The sequence below is a fragment of the Crocodylus siamensis genome, chromosome 5, assembly GCF_052110815.1.
Source record: "Crocodylus siamensis isolate JL-2025a chromosome 5, ASM5211081v1, whole genome shotgun sequence".
Classification (NCBI taxonomy): domain Eukaryota; kingdom Metazoa; phylum Chordata; order Crocodylia; family Crocodylidae; genus Crocodylus; species Crocodylus siamensis.
In genome coordinates this window covers 16,724,984-16,731,897 of record NC_143399.1, presented here as the reverse complement: position 1 = coordinate 16,731,897, position 6,914 = coordinate 16,724,984, and positions in this window count along the sequence as shown.

Below are 6,914 nucleotides of genomic sequence, written 5' to 3'. Positions count from 1 at the left end.
TAATCCTAAGCCAAGAATCTGGTCTACAGAAGTTGAAGAATGTACACTTTTCAATGAAGAAAGGCAATAATTACTCGTGCAAGTGATTGTGAACAGGACATCAAAGAAAATGAAATCAGGTAGGGTACTACAGCAAAAATACGAAGAGAACAACATTTCCAAAGCAGAACTGAGACGATGGAAAACAACTCTATGTTTCTAAATACTGAGCAAATAAGTGAATGCTAATACTTGAGACAAGGATACTTAGGGGAAATGCAGCCACTTATCAGCTTTCCATTTGCTGTTCTGCCAGTATTTTTCACCCCTGTCAGGGATTCATCCAATGGCTTGGCCTTCATTATCCCTCACCATAAACAAAGTAATGGCTATTTCGGGTTTAGCTGGTAAAGGTGGGGGGTTTTAAAATGTTTTTAAACTAGGTACACCAAAATTCAGAGAGAGAGAGAAAGAGAGAAAGATGTTCATGCTGTCCAGAAACAAGAACTAAAAAGCAACATTTACAATTTTTCTTGAAAAAAGCTATATAGTTTCCGATGTTCCTTAGAATATCTATATTTTAACTGATTTTCTAGACACAACTCTTGAATTCTATTATCCCCAGTAAATGCCAAATATTTCTAACATGGAATCATACATTCAGTTTTGTGTTACTCACATAAACATGCAAAAAAAATTCAATCACAGATCAAATCTCATTATGCTATTTGTACGCCTTTACCCTCGTTACTCATTGTGTTTGAGTGTTACTTAATCCTTAACATACTACAGCGGCATGTATACCATTCTATGCCAATTTACTGATGAAGAACTTGACAGAGAGATACCATCAAAGTAGGCTAAATAGGAGTTAGATGTGTAAGTATTCTGTGGTTATTGCTCAGGGTCACCCAAAGAGCATATGGCAAAGCAAATAACTGAAACAGAGTTTCACAAGTCCTAGGCTAGTGCCTTACCTCTCCCATCTTTCCCATCCTTTAGCGGAGTTACACCAGAGATTAATTCAATTTAGTCAATTTATTTTGACCTAAAAAACTTTGCACTTAGAGCTCCATGGGGAAAGGCTGGTTTCTTCCTTTGTTTGACTATTTAAAACAGCTGGTCAATAGTGTGTTTTAAAAAACTAAAAAAATCAGAGTTGTTTTAAACATTGACAAAATTCAAGTAAACTTTTCTGAAAAGTTTCAAGGGAAGAATCTCCTGCTCCTACTTTTTAATTCCTACCTGTAACAGGGGGCTCTCGGGGCTGGTCTGCCATTGGCTGGCCCACCTGTTTCTGGGCCAACTGCCCGCCTCCTTACCTGCCACACCTTGTTGTTTCTTAATTGGTTCTAATAAGGTGGGAGGCTGCCCATTCTTGCCCCAGTGCCGGGGGGTGCTATCTGCAGCTCCATTCCTCCCCTACACCACAGCCCAAGCCTCGCAGGTGGCATCCAGGTGACATAATGCTCTTGGCCTACAGCTGAACCAAGCTTAGCCTTTGTTGTCAGGCCTCAGACACGCACACATTCATACCGCCCTCCTCTCACTAGGGCTTCTCACACTCCACCGCCCTCTCACAGGGTCTCTTTCACACACTGACAACTTTTACTGTTCTTCTCCCTCTCAGAGTGGGCCCCTTCGGCCATAGGCTTTATCTAGCGCACACCTAAGCTCCTGCCCTTACCTCCAGGACATTTCATACAGCCTTTCAGCCAGGCAATGTTTCTGCCTCCTTTGCCAGCAGTGAACTGCTCTGTTTATATAGGTGGCCAGAGTTGTAAAATGGCCACCACAACGAAGCACCTGCTGGCTGCTTGGCTCAGCCCTTAAAGTGGCAGGCACCAACAGTGCCCTCCCATATGACTATTTTTTCCTAGTGGACAAAGAGGGCAGGCATTCCCCCCTCCCCATCTCCAAGGCAAAACAATTAAAGAAGGGCCAAAAGGAGATTTTCTGAAAAGATTGTTACTTTGCTCAAATTTCCTTTTTTCATAAAAAATTAGTTTGAAAAAAAGAGATCTAGTCTACTTTAAAAGGCATAGAGTACACACTGACAGCGCTAATAATACTCCATAAATTGTATTTTCATCTTATGAAGAAGCAATTGAGTGCAATGAGTTTTCACTGAGGTAGCTTCGAAAACTTCTGCAGTCAAAGGAAACATTTAAATCAATGATGCTTAACCTCTGGCCCACAGAGTCACGTTATCCAGCCAGTGAGTCTCTCCACGGGTCTGGAAATTTGGCAGTGAGGAAGCAGTGTCAGCATTAATTGCTACAGCAACCAACACTATAACTGCTCCCCCATGACTAAATTTCTGGACCCATACGGAGCCCCATGCGCCTGATGACATGGCTGTATGCACTGGATTGTGCTAATGTATGGGGACAAGCTGGTATGCATCTGCATCTTGCACACACGGCTTGGATTGTGCGTGGCTGCATCCAATGTACAGAACCAGGCCCCAGTGCATGCAGACCAACCCCGTGCTGGATCAGGCCCCTGGACTGACCTCACACGCAGGATCTGGTTTACAGATTAGCACCGCCCTACTCAATCTGGCCTGCAGAGCCTGACAGGTTGAGCACCACCGATTTGAAAGTCAGAGGTTCTACTGAAATGGGTTTGATACAGGGGCAACTCCAATGACTTCACTAGTTAATTTAGATTTCCACAGATGGATGTTAAATAAGAACTAGGCTCCAAAAATATAACTGGTTACAAATCAATGACAAGTTCCAGCAACTTAAATAGTATTAAATCACATTTATGTAAAAGTGTAATCAATTCTAAGATAACGGTATCAAGAATTTATATCACTTTTTGACATGCAAGATCACTCACTTTAATTTGCAATGCTCTAAAAAGTTATATTACTTTGAGCAGAGTGAAGGGAGTTTCAAAGATTCCACAATGAAGAGGCAAAGCATGGATCCATGCTCATTTTCTTGAGGAAACCTGGAATACATATTTATTTTTAAATTTCTGGTTGATTTTTAGGTTAGAAATATAATGTCAAATCCAGTCTTCTGTATTTTGTTAGCTGTTTTCTTGGGAGAGTACCAGCCTATATGGGAGCAATCAGCCCTTCAGTTAATGGGAAGGATACATGTTTTATCAAGAAAATATCTTTTCTCCAGCTCTTTATTTACATTCTCACCCAAGACATGGAAACATGTTCACCTCCACATAGGAAAACCCTTATAGAAAATTCTTATAGATTTGAGAGGAAATTGTATTCCTGCCTCAAATTCTATAGTATGTTTTGTATACATATAGGAAAAACAGCATTTTTTTATTCAATCCCATAGATGTTTAGGGAAAAAAAAATATAAAAATCTAGTAGGTTCCTCCCAAATATATTTTGCAGAGTGAAAAATGAAGTCCATAAAGCACCAAACACTTGGATGTTAAAAAATGTTTTCACTTTGGATCTAGGAAAAGGAAAAATCACATAGGAGTTTAAGTCCCATTTTATACGTGTAAGCTTGTGTGTGTCTAATTGAAGTCTCACAGAAAGACTTGACTCATAAGTATATGAATCAGTTTTGAAAATGGGACTTGGACTAGTCCTACTCCAAGGACTATTGGACTGTTTTGCACTAACAGTTGTTTTTTTTTGTCCCAGTTTCAGTTTTCATTCCAAGCTTCATGTGTTTTACCTTCAGAGTATGAGGATAGATAGCTGCAGCTTCAGTTGCTGTATACTGGAAACAAAGCAGTGACAGAAAATCATGAATATTCAAATCAAATGTTAATGCAAAGAGAAGCAAATCCAGGAGAATGGGTTTCACTCTGTACACCAAAAAAAAAAAACAGCGAGAAAGATGGACCAGAGTAAAAAGATAATCAATACAAGTAAAAAGCAAGCAGAAAGCGGGTAAGTGGGCAGATCTTAACATGAAAGGAGAGAGGACTGAAAAAGGTGTAGCCTGTTTCAACAGGAATAGAAACTCCGAATTCTAAACCCCAACGGTAAACCCCAATCTAAGCCCCAATCCACACCCACTGCTCTGTTGATCTGTCTGTATCAAAAGACCTTTTTTCCCTCTGTCATCCTATTACTAAATTGGGAATCATTCTTATTGCTTCACAGGAATGCTGCACAGTAACTAATATTTGGAAAGCGCTTTAAGTATAAAAGGCAGACAAGGTTCTTTGGGTAAATCTGATATATTTTATTAGACCAACTAAAATAGTTAGAAAAATTCTTCTTCAGAAGCTTTCCGAAACAAACACCCTTCTTCAGCCAGAGGGAACATCTTCAGATGCTCCCTCTGCCTGAAGAAGGGTGTTTGCACACCAAAGCTTGCAAAGAAATTTTCCAACTATTTCAGTTTGTTTAATCAAAGATAACACATTTACCCAAAGAACTTTGTCTGCCTACGTCCTTAGACCAACACAGCTACAACCAAAAATATATATACAACCAATATATATTTTTAAATATAAAAGCACCGTAAAAAAAAGTTTTTCTTGCTTTTTGCAATACTTTTCTATTTTCTTTGTAGAGGTGAATCACTTTCACTTTCTGCTGCACAAGCCAAAAATCTCTGGCTTCTAAAGACAGTGCGGGAATGAGTATGTGAGCAGGTGTGCGTGTACTAAGGTGTTTCACTCACCTCAGTCTCCTAGCTTCGGGCAGGCGGGGCAAATAATCTTAGAAGATCCCTCTTATGTGCTCTCAAGGATATAACCCTTTCCTGTTAAAGCAACAAGATCCCTAACAGCAGCAATCAGCCAGGCATTTCTTTTAAGGTACAGGTCACTGACTGACATGTGACGTTACATGTGATCTGCATGTGATGGTTCCTGTGCTGTTCAGTGAATAAATATACTGACAAGTGTCGGAGATAAAAATTTCTCTTGCCTTCGTTTAAACCTCACGCATCTCGGGTTCACGTGAGGAAAGAACAGTCAAATTTGCAGTGAAGCGGTTGATAAGTGTGTTAGTCTGAAGCCAGGCAGACGGGGCACGGTGACACCTCAGGGGCTGATTCAGGCTGACCTTTCGCAAGCAACAACCTACTTCATCAGATGCTACTTCCTCATAGTATCTGAGGAAGAGAGTTGTTGCGTACAAAAGTCAATGCCTCCATGCCAGTTAGCCTCCAGGGAGCCACTCTGCCCTCTTTCTGTCACATTCGCATTGTGATTAATGGGTATTTTGGCTACACGAGTCACTGAATCGAGGTTTTCCTTTGCAATCCCTGTTGAAAGTGCCCTCCGTAGAAGCAGTGAGCCCAGCACCAGATATGAAGTGTGTGTAGCTGTGATTTCCATTTGGCTTCTGTTCGGTACATTTTTAATTATTTTAAGTACAGCAGCTACCAAGTGAAGGACTAAACTCCCAGAGATGACGTGGGAATCTCAATTTTAAGCATGTATTTCAGAGAGTCTTTATGTCAGGTTTCAAACAGGTATAAACAGACTCTCCTCGGAATTTGGCATTTTCTCAAAGGCAGGAGGTTTGGGGGGGTTTTCTCTCCCTCTCTCTCCCCTCCATAAATAAGTTAACAAAAGAAAAAAACTCCAAGCGAAACAAGACGGTTCTGCAAAATGCCTCTCCTGTTTCTGCTGTACCTTAGCCTCCCTTCCCTGGAACCAGGCTGGCTGGGGGCTCTGCTTAGGCACACCATGGGGTAATTTGTAAAACCCGTTTTGCCTGCGGAGCAAGTCTCATTTTCAACAGGGGAAAAGGTGAAGCTCCAGCACTGCAACCGCTGGGGACAGGGCCAGGGCCAGGGCCAGGGCCAGGGCCAGGCGCCTGGGGGTGTGATGATGATGGTGATGGTGAATTCAGGATGACGGTGATTCCTGTTCAGCGCGGACCACAGGCACGCAGCAGCCCCGGCCGGGGCAGGCGCCTGGGGCTGTGGTGGTGATGGTGACTTGATGATGAAGGTGGTTCTGCAGCCGCCCCGGCCGGACGCAGGCGCCTGGGTGTCCAGGGGGGTGAGGACGATGGCGGTGGTGATGAACGGGTGGCGATGCCTGCTCCGGACGCGCACCCGGGGGGTGGCAGGGCGCCGCTCCCCGGAGCCCTCGCCCGGGCCCAGCTGTGCACGGCGCTGCCCCCCGCGGCCGGCCCTGGATCTCGGCGCCGGGGAGTGCCGGGAACCGCGGCCCGGGCTGCCGGGAAAGCCGGCTCGCTTCCCTGCACCGCCCCCGCGCCGCTTGCCGGCACTTGCGTCTGGGCCCGGCGGGCAGCAACCGCGCGGCGTCGGGTCCTAGCGCCCCCGCGCGGGCTGCGCGGGTCGCGCTCCCTCCGCGCTCACAGACCGCAGCCGCGTCCAGCAACAGGGGCCCGCGCCGCCCTCCCGGGCGGGAGACCGGCTTCACGCAGCGGCCCGGGGCCACCTTAAGCAGGCGGTGCCGGGGATGCGCCTTTCCTCCGCCGTGGGGAAGCCGGCCCGGCCGTCGTGCGCTGCTGCTAGCCTCAAAACCCGCAGCTGATGAAATGAACTCGACAGGAGGGGGGGCGAAAGGGGAAGAGAAGGTGGGGGGAAGCGTCTTGCTGCGTGACCACCATGAAGTCCCTGCTGCGGAGTTTCCCCCACTTCGGGGACTGTTCAGGGGGAAGAAGAAGAAACGTGCACAGCCGAAACGCCTCGGGGTTTTTTTTATTATTCTAAAGAAGAGGGTGATAAAATAGCACAGGGCGCAGATGAGGCCAGAAGCCAGCGCTGCTTAGTTCAGAGGAGTCTAAGCCTCGACTTCCAACAAGATATTCATAGCTGGACCGTCAAATATGATCAAATCGCAGGGCAGTGACGTTTGCCTTCTACTGAGTCATCTTCCAGTAACTCCTCCATCATAAATTGATATAAGAGCAGATTCCACAGAGTGCATCCTTGCCTAGATGAAGGACCGGTAGGTCCTTTACCAAAGTAACACGTCAAAAATCAAGATGAAAGCAGAGATGTAAGAGA